The 12,689-nt window shown below is 38.3% G+C and overlaps 1 long non-coding RNA gene across 1 annotated transcript; it reads right to left on the reverse strand.

Moving 5' to 3' along the window:
* Positions 1–1,057: 1,057 nt before the first annotated feature.
* Positions 1,058–3,492, reverse strand: LOC109971114 (uncharacterized). The gene is made up of 4 exons (XR_002276500.1): positions 3,356–3,492; positions 1,818–1,985; positions 1,229–1,317; positions 1,058–1,124 (listed from the first exon to the last, which is right to left on the reverse strand). It is a non-coding gene; the product is annotated as an uncharacterized LOC109971114 (long non-coding RNA).
* Between the last annotated feature and the right edge of the window lie 9,197 nt (positions 3,493–12,689).

Genomic DNA, 12,689 nt, shown 5'->3' on the forward strand with positions numbered 1-12,689 from the left:
TTTAACCACAGGCTGCGAGTCAGACTGAGATGCTGATAGGTACTGTAGGTAGCTGTACAGGCAGGCATGCAGTCAGTCATGGATTCTATAGCAATGTGCCGGACACTGGCTGCTCATCACTGACTTTAAATTGCACATCAGGCACAATAACCTTGAAAGAATGCTGATGAAACTGCAAGAAATATTCCAGTTATTGCAACTTCAATTTTTTTCAAACTATGTACATTAGATCAAACATCCTTCTACTTCTGGTCAGGACTTCCACAAAACAGTTGCAAATATAATTGCAGTTGTAATTGTGTGTGCATGCTGGGCACAAGTACTCCTTTTCCACAGGAGGATGCTGAACACATCTGACGTGAAACCACCTCTCACAGCTGTTGCACAGCAAATCTGTAAAATAAATAAAATAATATTTTGAAACAAAAGGGAGATTACAGAGAGCTCAGGAAAATATTCAAAGGTTCTCCTTTTCAAAATTGACCAACAAAATTTTGGTTAAAAAACTAAAAAGAAAATCAAACTTTCTAATTAAGTCACTTATTTGTGTCATCATCAAGGCTCCCACAATAATAGCACAAATTGCTGAGATCATCTGTTAAAAACTTTTTATTCAAGATTTTTATATTACGTATTTAGTATAATTACTTCTACATGTAGTACTTTCTTGAAAGCTACATTTTTCAGTTTGTTCTTTTCAATTCATGTTTGATTTAAACAGATGGAGGTTATCTGTGATCATCAAGGTATGCACCAGATTCCTAGAGGAGGGTGGTTGCTATATGCAGCCTCATTTTCTTCACCTCATCCTCTGATGTGTCAAAATTGAGTCCCCACACAGAATTTTTTCTGCAAACTGAGGATAATTTGTGTTGGTGTTCAAGCAAAACTTAAAAATATTGAACTACACAGCAACATTTATGTTTATATTTACTGAGGTGTCATGCTCATTTTTTTTACAAATTTGATAGACAGTCCTAACATTGTTTTAACACAAACATCTACTACCCTTTAATGCTAGGACTCCACAAGACACCAAGTCTCACTGGAAAGAAAAGAAAGAGTGAGGCAGAGTGCTGCAGGACCACCTCAAAATATTGTGACCCTTCTTCCACAGAAAGGCTCTAAAATATAAAGGAAAAATAATTATAAAGGTTAGCATATATTTTCAAAGCCTACAAGTTAGCTTTAAATTGTCAGTATGGTACCAGGCAGTGCCATTCTTTACCTTGTGGTCTCCTGGCATGTTTTCTGATCTGCTTTGGTTTCTCTCATAGGATCCAGGGACAGGCAACATTTTTCTTTGGGATACAGAACCTATGTACAATATGTGTAAAGTTTTGATAAAACGTTTTGTGGCATAAAAGTTGCTAACATTATGAATCTGTTGCCAGACTAGATAACAAAATGGTTCCTTTGCAACTGTTTTGGGAAAAGGTAATGTAATTACAGTGTGTGTGCTACAAAATAATGCTGCAATGTAGGCATGATGTTTTTCCAAGCATATAACTATAGAATGATAGTCAAAACAAGTACTCCCTGTGGAGTCCACAACCATTTGTTGTATTGCAATATTCCCCTCTAAAGGTTAAATAAATCTAAATTACATATTTTTAAATTTTTTTTTAGGCCTTGAAGTCTCAGTTTACCCACTCAAATTGACCGTTGATGACAAATTACACATGTACTTGATTCACAAATGACATATTCTGTCTTACTGCCAGAATCCAGTGATGGCTCTTAATTATCGCCATGACAACATCATATGTCATGAGATCCATCTAAAAATATATGAAAAAACATTTAGCTTAGCTCACCTGAAGAAATAATGGGGAACTTTCAATAAGGTTCTACTTGCTACCTACAGTCTGGGTGGTTTTTCGATTCCACATTGCTGTCATTGCAAAGGAGTCTATGACAGCTGCTGTGTTCCCCTTTACATCATTATGCCACCGAACAAGCGCTGTCAGGCAAGCATTGATGACCTGTGAATGAAAAATGCTGAATTAAGTTTTCTTGTGATCAAAAGGTTTCATTTGTTTGAACAGACTGTGCTTATATTGGTGTATGTCAAGACGACCACCCACAAGGACAGTTTCTACCCCCGGGCTGTTACTCTGATGAACACTTGACCCACAACAGTATGACTGGACAATAACCCTCAGTGCAATACCTGTAAATAAACCTTGTACAGATTATACAGTTTCATACAAGTCTCTATTTTTAAGTACTCTGTTTTTATTCCTATTTACCTCGTTTCACAATTGTTTACTGCCTGTTTATACTGCTTATTTTGTTATACTAGCTTTATGTTGGTTTACTGTTTACTTGTCCCTTGCATGGGGATATGTACATGCACATTGAGAGCCAATGTACCAGAGTCAAATTCCTCGTGTGTCCGACACACCTGGCCAATAACGCAGATTCTAATTGAAGAGGAGTCATCACATGACTTTGATGCACACTAAATTGAAATAATATTGAATTGTCATAGAAGAAAAAAATACTGTTGTTCACGTTGCAACAGTTAATTACAGAAAATTACAATTTCTATCTTAATAAAAACACAATACCTCACTCTCCAGTTCCATTTTAGGAGCAATCCTCCCAATGTCCCAGTAATACAGTTTATAGGGTCCAACTTTAGAAAGGATAACATGAACATCCTTCCCCGCCCAAGCATCCTGTAAATCTGTGCATAATGCAAATGTTAGAATCAATTCATTTTGTAATATTTTTACATTTAAAATAAAACAAGAAAATATTTTTTAAGGATTAGAGCGGCCAATTTCTATACCAACAGTATTGTTAGCACTCCCCATATGGAGACTAAAACCAGCAGTTAACAGTCACAATTAATGTCAAACAGTCCTGAATTAACTTATTCATCTGTGCCATAGACCTCTTATGATATTTAAAACAAATCAGTAAAACACAATGCTGCACTCAAGTTTCCTCATTGCAAAACAAAATATGATAGTAGTTAGGAATATCTTGAGATCTCATGCATAGGCCTTTGACTCTTGCTTACTTAATATGCTAAGAGTCTGTTTTAACCCTTCAGGGCAACATGTAAAAAAAAAAAAAATCTGGGTCAGTTCAGAGTTTTTTAATGAAACATATGAACATGTTTAGTGGGATATTTTCAATTGTGTTTCCAAAGAGGTCTATGGCACTGTTAAGCTAATTCAGGACAGAAAGACTTAACATATATAAACATAGAGCAGAGGCAAAAATGTGTTGGTTTTACTCTCTATATTGGGATTGCTGAAAATACTGTTTATATAAGAAATTACAGGCCTAGTTGTTAAACCTCATATAATTAACTACAAATTAGTAATTATTAAATACTCACCCTTTTCTGTGGTGGAGTTCCAGCACTGACAAGTGATCCAGCTGTGGAGCAGTCCTTCGTAAATGATAATCACTGGAGATGTCATCTCTAGGTCATGGAATTTCATTTCTCGTAAATCTGATCCTTTTCCTGCTCTTTATACTTTCTCAGCTGTACATAGAAAAGATAAAGACACAAGGGACAGAAATGGATGAGTGCCAGAAAGGTGAATTCTACCAGGTCCTTTCTCACGTTATTTTTTAATAACATGCCCACAATTACATAGCAAGCTCACCACCGTCATGTTTTGACGTTGAAAACTGGGGAAATACATACAAAAGCTCACTTCAGCCATTGTATATATTACAAAAAAGAATTGTGCGTAAGATGGGATATAGGGATCACACCAATGTAGCTTTCATACAGTCTAAATTGTTAAAATTTTTTGATTTAGTGGGATATAAGACTGCAGTGTTTATGTATAAAGCCAGGAACAATTTATTACCTGGTGGAATTCAAAAACTATTTAATGAAAGGGAAGGGGGATACAATTTAAGGGGTCAGTTAAATTTAAAAATTCATGCTATACGTACAACCAAAAAAAGATTTTGTATTTCCATAAGTGGGGTAAAACTATGGAATAACTTAAGTGTAGACATAAAAAACAGTACTAGAATTGACAAGTTTAAACATAAATATAAAGGTATGTGTCAATCAAGATATATGCAAGAACAGGCTCAATGATTAACTGTTGTGGGTGTGATGTATATTTTGTAACCATTCTTTAGTATATCACTTGTGTGATGTAAGAATGTTAATACTGTTATATTCTTTTTAGTATAATAGGTGAGTGTGTAGAAGTGAATCATTTATTGCTTGCAAACCAATGATGGTAAGATGATGTCATGGGGTAGGACTGGATAAGTCTGACTTCTTCCTACTCCATTCAAGCATGTACTAGGTATAAGCAAATTGATAATGCATTTGTGTGAAATTATGTGTGTTGACATATTGACTGTCGTTACATGTTTGAAAGAATAAATCAATTCAAATCAAATCAAATCAAAAATTTAATTTGAAATGGATAAAACTGCCATTTTTCCCATCAGCTAACATTAAATCAAATCAAATCAAACTAAAGCGTATGCAACAGCCATTACTTTATATTGTGATGGAATTCAACCAAGTATATATGCAGCTTAAACACTTCAAGCATTGATTGTCACACAAACCAGAATTAATAATTACGACAGACAATAAAAAGCAAAGAAAAGCATATAGGCTATATAAAGATGCCTGCTGCTATAGCAGCCATCATAGCTAAACAGCAGCCATCACAGCCAAAACAACAGCCATCATAGCTAAGCCCATAGCCATCATAGCCAAAACAACAGCCATCATAACTAAGACCATAGCCATTGTAGCTAAGCCCGTAGCCAAAACCACAGCCATCGCCCTAGTCAACCAGCCACCGCAGCACCCAAGATGGCTACTGTGGCTATTATTATTTCAGTGCAAAAAGCAATCTGCAATATTCAGTCTCAAAGTAAGCATAAGCCTAAACTTTATTGCCAAGTATTTCAAGAACACAAGGAAATTGACTCCAGCTCAAAGGCCCCCAATGTACACAACATAAAAACTAAATAAATACACAATATGTGTAGTAAATTACAGTAATGTTAGCTGTCTAACCTTCATAAAATATATCAACGTTAATTCTATGAAGCTCCATTATTTGGTTCTCACATGAACACAGGGATCACTCATTATTATAACGTTTATTAGTTATAGACAGACCCAGTATTATTAGCCATATTTTGTGGCAGCAGCGATAAACAGTGATCATGTCGCGCTCACAATGTAAACACAAACTGTAATGATAGCATGCCACTGTATTTATGTTGGTTATTTCAATGAGCAACCTTCTGTCTCAAAGTACATTACAGTGACAATGTTAGCATGTCTAACCTTCGTAAAATATACAATCTTAATACATAATGAAAACACAGAATAAAAGAACAGTGTAGCCTACCTTAAAAACCTGGTTCGATGCTGACTTGTCGCAAAAGCTAAGTAAAGAAAGGGGTGTGTAATTTGTATATGCCACAATGCACATACCAACATTTAAAATTTTGCGCCCTCTCACAGTGAGTAGTAGCTATTGGGCATGCCCATTCACACAATGGGCACAGCAAATGGCTCGGTTCCATTTGGAGCTCTGCCCTACTGCAACCGAGCCAATTCTGCTATGCCCGGTGTGCAGGAAAAAATTATCAAACAGTCCCATGGTTCCAAGTAAACTTAAACACCATCTCCAGACAAAACACCCATCACTTCAAAATAAGAACACAGACTATTTTGTTCAACTGTGTGAACAGACTGAGAAACAGGCAGCGTTAATGAGGAAAACAAACAAGACCATTGAGAAAGCACTTAAAGCTAGCTACCAAGTTGCTGAACTCATCGCCAAATCAAAACAGCCACACACCTTAGCAGAGACATTAATACTGCCTGCAAAATTATCTTAAAAGAGATGCTCGGCCCTGGCACCGTTAAAGAAATAGCCCAAGTCCCTCTGTCAAATAATACAATTTCCAGACGTATTGAAGACATGTCTGCTGACATTGAAAAAGATGGTTTTGGAAAAGTTGTGTATTAGTGGGAAATTTGCATTGCAAATCGATGAATCTACGGGTGTCAGTGGACATGCACAATTTATGGCAAATGTGTGCTTTGTAGGTAGAGACATCATCAGAGAAAACTTTTTGTTTTGCAAGGAATTGCCAGAAAGATCAACAGGAAAGGAAATTTTTTAAGATGTGTCAGAGTACCTTGAACAAGGAGGACTGAAGTGGCAAAACTGCCTAAGTGTTTGCACCGATGGAGCAGCTGCCATGCTAAGGCACACTAAAGGATTTGTAGAGAGAGTGAAAGAGCAACATCCAGATGTCATTGTGAAGCATTGTATTCTGCACCGGGAAGCACTCGTTGCCAAGACATTGCCAGCAGACCTAGTTGCTGTACTGGAAGATGTTGTGCACATGATAAACTTTGTGAAGTTGAGACCTGTAAAACGTTGCATGTTCGCATTACTGTGTGAGGAAATGGGAGCGCAACATAAAGTGTTATTGCTCCTGTTATGGTTGAGTCCCCCTCACAGGAGGGTGAGAGAGAACTGAGGTAGGACTCAATGTGCAGACCCAGGTGCTAGTGAAAAAAGGTGGTTTAATGGTAGCAACACAAACAAAGTAACAGAGTCAATGTATATATACGACTAGGTTTGGACAGTACAAAAACAGGGTAGGGCTGTGACGGCTGAGGTGACCAACGAGTCACTGATGACTGAATGCAACACAGCTGAGGCGCCAATCCCACAGGATGAGAGAAAGAAAGGAAGAAGAGAGGCAGGCCATGCCGAGCGGACCTGACAGCTCCACACGGAGGTCCAGTGGCTTTCCTGTGCCAAAGTTTTAGCCTGTGTGTATGAGCTGTGGGAGGAACTTAAAAGTGTTTTTGACAAATGAGAAGTATGATGACGCTAAGTTGCTCTCAGGTGACGAGTGGTGTGCAAGACTGGCATATCTGGTAGATATACATCTGAATGACCTGAACACACAAATGCAAGGCTGAAATAAAAACCTGCTCACAAGTACAGATAAAATAAAAGGGATTTTGTTAAAAGGTGCAGCTCTGGAAACAACATGTGGAAAGTGCCAACCTTAACATGTTCCCACACACCCAGAAATGGCAGTGTGTCAACAGTGCTGCACTGTGTGAGACAATAGGTAAACATCTGCAAAGTCTTGAGCAGGAATTGTCATGTTATTTCCCTTCACTTTCCACTGATTGCTTTGACTGGGTTAGGAACCCATACAGCTCAACTGCAGTTGGAAAGGACATGACTTTGCAGGAGCAGGAAGAAATAACTGAACTGAGACAAAATTGTGGTCTAAAACTGAGCTTTGCTGATATACCTTTGGATAGTTTTTGGCTAACTGCTGCCAAGGAGTTCCCCATTCTGGCAAACAAAGCTATTTCAGTTCTGCTCCCTTTCTCCACAACCTATCTATGTGAGGTGAGCTTTTCAAGCATGACTGCTATAAATACAAGAAAAACAGAGACTTGGAGCTGTTGAGGAAGATCTTCATGTGTGTCTTTCTTCAATTCCTGCAAGAATATCAGCTTTGTGTTCAACTAAACAGGCCCAGGTTTCCCACTGAGTGAGTAAATTGAGACTAGATTTTTATTATATTTCAATAAATATACTTTTTGTGACATTTTTGTTTGGTGGTGTGCCTTGTGATTTTTCTAATGTAAAACATGTGCCGTGGCTCAAAAAGGTTGGAAAACACTGCTCTAAGGTGTGGATTCATCATGGTTTTAAACCCTTTGATATGTGACTGCAGGGAGGAGAAGGTGAACCAGAAATGCCTCTGCTCATTAGACCTGACTCCCCCTCTCCTCTGCCACTGACAGAGAGAGTTATATCCTACCTCTCCTAGCCATATGGCATCAGTCCATCTGTCTAGTTAAGTGTAGCACTTCCCTCAAGTCAAAATCAGTGCCACTGTTTGATCCAATTGGCCACACACGTCACCATCACCTTGTCCATAGTGAAGATTAAAGAAAGGGTTCATCTGAAGTCTGGCCAAGTGCTACAGCTTTACCATCTCAATATTCATGTAAAGTACATTTCCTCAGGGTATCATCCTATTGTATCAGCTTCTAATAGGATTTTAAGAGGTATGAATGATAAGATATACCTCCCAAAAACATGAAAGAGCCAATGTCCCCCCCCCCCCCCCCCCCCCCGCATTTCTTTTTGTTGGTGTTGGTGTCAATATAAAGTAAGATGTCAGAGGAGATGTTATAGAAATAGGATAGAAGTCTTCCTGGCACTCATGCAACTCATTTGTAATTTGTTTAACAAATTTACTGAATTCTCAGCCAAGGCTTCTGTTCTATAAAATCAAGGCAACTACACAGAATAAACTTCCTGATGAATATAAGGAGGTTTAGAAACAATAAGAACAATTGCAGCAAGTGAGCAAATGAGATTTTGGTTTAAATTGCAAGGCAGAAGAGTAGAAGAGAGCAATGATGCAATCATCATTTTCTAGAATTATTCATGCAACCTACCTACAAAAGCTGACTTGACCGTGTAACCCTCTGCCCAGTAAAATGGCAGTAGGCAGTCATCATTTCTAAGAGAAATAAGAAATATTATACATATATTGCATAAAAACAAACAAACATGCATTTAAATAACTGATCATGGAAAATATATCGTGGCTCTTCCCTGATAGGCTTTTTCAACAGCAAAAACGTGACTTGTAAAAGTAGGAAAAGCACATGTGTTATTGTTAAAATGAACAATTTCAAGTGTCTCTGCAAAAAATGACAGTGACAGTGAGGCAGCATGCACAATACCTGGACCCTGAAACTGAAGCAGCTAAGGGGAATTCAGCCATTATTAATCATATTATTTACATCTTCTTTTCCTACTGTGACATTTCAAAATGTCTTCCATGAATAAGACCAGCTGCACACTTAGTTCTCACATATCTAGATACATATTAAGTCATATTAATACTAGGCAGAATGATATTTCACCATCACTGCCAACCCTGCCTCACACTAATCTAAGCCTCTCTCACAAATACTGGCAGCTTCACGTATGTAATTACACAAGTATAAATAGATAAACACACACAAATACACATATACTGAGAGACTTACTGTAAGATGTTTCCCTGATAACCAAAGGCCAGGAAGGGATGTGTACTGAGCAGCAGTCTTTTAGTGCACACAACCAGTGAACCACCTATTGAATCTGTCTGCTCCTGGTGGAACTGATTCTTTAATTCAAAACATCATTGCTTAGCTGGAAAACCTTGTACTGTATGAATCTTGTGGTTGGTAGGACCTGATGTGAGCTAAATTAATTCAGACAAATCATTCCAATTACAATGATAATTTAATATTACAATAATTCAAGGCAGTTCAATAGTTTGGCAGACAATTCAACGGACTAAGAGATAGGGGGCAGAGTCACCATTCCTGCAGGAAATAAATGCAGTATTAGACAAGAAGATTGTCACAGAGTCAGTCTCTTTTAGGTCATAAGCACAGTCAAGTCCGTCATGTCTCACTCAAACGTCCTTTTTCCACATGCACACATACTACACTACTCTACTGCAGCAGCATACTGCCTCCTTTTGTACACAGTTCACTTTTGGCTCCCCTGCTAATTCCCGAACCTAGTTAACAGGTCATCTCCAGATCAGGATGACCCAATGGGTTAAACAAACAGGCCATGAACCCAAAATGTTCTTGCTTCAACACACACAAACTATTTACACAGTGAGCTGACATAGTACAGAGGGCTTGCAGAAATTAGTTATTAATTGACTACTGCATATAGTAACTACATGTAATCTATACACTCTCACTGTAATCTAGTACATATTGCATATTAACTGTAGCTTGTTTGTTTTAACCACTACATTTTTAAACAGTTCTGGATTGCCGAGTCTGTGATAAGGACACGTCCACAGACACTAAGCAGATGACTTTTACAACTTGTACAGAGTTTTCAGGTATCCATTTTCATAAAGACACATTATGGTGAAAGTGATGAACAATCATTTGTACCCAAAAGCACTTGCAGTGTTAATTAGAAGAGCTGTTGTTTTCCTCCAGTCATAACTCTGCATTAAGGAGAAATTTGTGCCAACTCTATTACTATTCAGAAACTGTATGTTCATGTGATAAATGCTAAATTATTAGCTACAAGGCAAAGAATGTGCCAAAGCCACTGAGTCTGTGAATGTGAGTGAGAGTGAGGTTATAGAGTAGGAAAATAAGAATGTTGGATCTAGCTCAGGTTAATTTAAGACTATCAAGATGGCTAATTGGTTTAAAATGAAGCCCTCTCTCTCATGCATGCATATCTAATTATTGGAGCATGAACTTCAAGATAGAATCTTCTCCTGTTACCATTTTCCATATGCAGCAGCTGAGCGCTAGTCATGAGCTGTCAATTCAATCATAAACTCTGTCAGTCTGTGTCACTCTCACAGTAAGGCAGGGGAAATTACCTCCCGGGGGATCTTATTCCTTATGGCAGTTGGCACTTTTAGAAAGCTTGGAAGGCAAGGGTAGAAATAAGGTGTACAAGGTGCAAGTTCAGATCCAGTCAGTAAGAAAGCTGGTAAAGACAGCTATCTCCCAGAGGGCTGCATCATTTTCAGAAAAAAAACATAAATGAACAGAAGTCATATAAATTAAAATCAGAAAATATAATCATTGATTTTGCATCATGCATTCAGGGTTTTCCAAGTACCTTCTCAGAGCTCTGAAGTGATGCTCTTTTATGAGACTACCTGCCATCAAACACTTCAGTCGCCTTTCATTAAAAGGCAGACAAAAACAACAAGCAGCTGGAATTGCTTATTTCTCCATAAAAAATATATTTTAGTATTTATAATGGTAAACTTAAAAAAAAAACATACAAAAACATTGTGGCCAGCTTCCCCGTCTCGTTCCCTTGTGGCTGGTGGGCACTAAAATCAAAACCTGTAGACCTGATAAAGCTTATCACAACCATAGACATGGGGCGCACTTGGAGGTTGGACTGATAATGTCATCATATGAGCATGTTGGAAAAGTTAGCTTACTTACTGTATCTGAAGATTAAAATCCCATGTAGGAGAAGAACAAGCAAACAAGGAGCAGACAGTATGAAGGGGCCTTTGACTGGGTATGTGTATAGTACTACGAGCTGCAGAAAGTGGGCCTCTCCTTCGGATGAATGTCTTGATCATTGAGAGGGGTGGAACGGAAGGCTGGGAAAACAGCTTGTATAGCCGGTATAATCAGTTCCAGCTTTGGAAGAGTGACAGCACTTTATTACTTGTCTAAGTAAATGTATAACTGACTGAGTCACTTCATCCACTGGTGCGCTACACTGTACACCAGACACTGGCAAGACAGACACATTTTTTGGACTGAAATCTCAACAAATGCCACTGCGCTGCCTGTCAGGCGTCAGGCAGCAGGATTCGTACAACCTTAAAATGTGCAGGATTTTTGTAGAAAGTGAAAAGCAGTTCCTGTCAAATTTAAACTATATTTTCTCAGCACCCTGGAAATGGTTTGGATGGATAATATTGCACTTGGCTTCCCTGGGGATGGTATTAAATGAAAACACCAAGATCAAACATTCCCTGCATTTTCAATTAGATGCCATTCCACTTGAGCCCACTTGATTTCTTATGTAAAAAGCCATGTGCTGCAATTAGTTCTGATTTAGTTTGTTTTATTAAAACATAGCCTCAAGGTTGTGAGGAAAGTCAGCATTTTGATGTTCATTCTAGCATTCTATATGGAAGTCAAATGTTAAAATCACTAAACTAAACCTTTGAGTTGCAATTTAACAGAAAAATCTCTGCTGCTCAACAGTATGATATTAGTGGCTGAACATTTACAGAACTCAGAACAGTGTTCACAGTTTGCTACTGATAAAGAAAACAACCCAATACAACAAGATGCCTTACCCTTGACAGAGCCACAGTGTTCACCAGGAACAGTGAGCACCTAAACTATAATGAAAAGAGGAACAGAAGGGCTTTAATTTTCACAGTAATTTCTGCATCATTAACAATGGCTTTGATTAATGGATCCACCCAAAGCCCCACCTGTGAGAACTGCAATAAAGGTGATCATACGTCTGGCAGCATCCGCCTTGGATTCCCAGATATAGACACAAAGAGAAAACAGGAAAGTGAAGGCACAGGAGGTTAATTTTCAGTTGCACCTGTTCTAAAGTTACCACTGGTGTAAATATTATGACTTTCTAATCAGCAATTTTGGTGCTAGTGCAGAGGGGCACACAGTAGGCGTGTTCGATGGGGAAAATAGCCTTGCATCAATTCTCCAGTTTTCTGCCGACCTCTTCACTGTTTGCAATCCACCCATGTAATCCATCATGGAGACATTAATTACAAACTAGGCTCTTTCAGGACAAAGACTCTAATGAAGGGTCTGACAACCCAGGCCCTTCCTAAAAACAGTGCAGTTATAGAGGTGGGAGGGATGCCTTTGCTCAGCCCCCCACTATCTAGAAGAGGAAAGTGAAATCAGTTCAACAGCATTTACAGCACCTGTACTGTGATTGCTCAGTGCACACCTAGAAATGCAAACAAATTGATATTATCACATTTGATTCATGGTCACAAGCAACAAGAAAAAGTTTTACAAAACATTATTCTCTCATGCATTTCTACTGACATGGGAGCTGCAGTAGCAGTTGCTATGACAAGTTAACATTTGTCACACTGAAAAAAATAGCTAT

The sequence above is a fragment of the Monopterus albus genome, unplaced genomic scaffold (genome assembly GCF_001952655.1).
Source record: "Monopterus albus unplaced genomic scaffold, M_albus_1.0 scaffold216.1, whole genome shotgun sequence".
NCBI classification, from domain to species: Eukaryota; Metazoa; Chordata; class Actinopteri; order Synbranchiformes; family Synbranchidae; genus Monopterus; species Monopterus albus.